This window comes from Nanorana parkeri, unplaced genomic scaffold (genome assembly GCF_000935625.1).
Source record: "Nanorana parkeri isolate BGI_ZX_2015 unplaced genomic scaffold, ASM93562v1 scaffold1622, whole genome shotgun sequence".
In the NCBI taxonomy this organism is placed as follows: Eukaryota; Metazoa; Chordata; class Amphibia; order Anura; family Dicroglossidae; genus Nanorana; species Nanorana parkeri.
In genome coordinates this window covers 1-1154 of record NW_017307890.1, presented here as the reverse complement: position 1 = coordinate 1154, position 1154 = coordinate 1, and positions in this window count along the sequence as shown.

The following is a 1154-nucleotide window of genomic DNA, read 5'->3' as shown; positions in this document are numbered from 1 at the left end:
TTTTTTTTTTTTTTTACATTTATGGTACTTTTTTCATTATATAGTTTAAAAAAATAACCCCACGTGGGGTCACAAAACAAAGCTCTATCTGTCCCCAAAAAATTTTAACATATATTGCAAGGCTATAGTCAGATCATGCTGACTGGTGAAATTTTTGACTGACTGGTGAGACACCGCCAAATTTTTCAAGCCCTGTATATATATATTTCAGTTCAAATGTATTGTCATGTAATACCATACCATGGCCACTAGATGGAGCTGAGGAGCAGAGGAAATAAGTACTTACTTCCTGAGCTCCTCAGCGCCATCTAGTGGCCATAACGTAGTATTACATGAGAATACATTTTAACTGATATATTAAGAACATTCGTTTTTGGCAATTTTTGCTCAAAAGAACGTTCACAGATATTCACAGCGTAAGGGGCCCTACAATTTGTTAATAAATAGAGCACACAGTGTATGTAAGGTCATTGTATGGCGTGGCGAAGGGTTAGAACCACACACACACAGAGGCACACACACACCACGGGGATCCCATAAGAGACGGGAATCAGAACAGAATGCAGCAATACTTACCCCAGGGAAGAAATCCAGCCTGACCTATCTGAATGTGGAATCCCCGGAAACCCCCCCCCCCCGGGGGAGGGGGAGGAGACCTGTTGTTCTTTGATCTAATTTCTTCATAAGAATATATTATCAACGTGAACTTGTCGGAGTTCCAACACCCTGAACCAATGAAGCCCTATAGCAGAATACTGTCATTCCAACATATCTCAGGCCTTGGGGGCTGGAGCTGTGTATGTGTGTGTACAGAGAGAAACATTCTGTCACTATTAAAATTTGTCTGTTTCCTTTATTACGTTTTGTAGATGCAAAAAACAAAACAAACAAACTGTTAATTCTGCCAGAAATCCAGTGTTGTCTTTTTGCATTTTGCAATGATATCTCAAACAGCGGTGTCAGCCCTGCCCAGTCCTCTTTCGTGCACGAATGCGGCCACCACATGTGAGGAATAATAAACTGCAATAAGTTACATTTTTGTGGGGATTAGGTAAACTTTCAGCAGGGACGCTAGTCGCACACCCTGATATACAGACGGCCACTAGAGGGAGACTCTACACCAGGGGTGCCCACAAGGTCGATCGCGATCTACC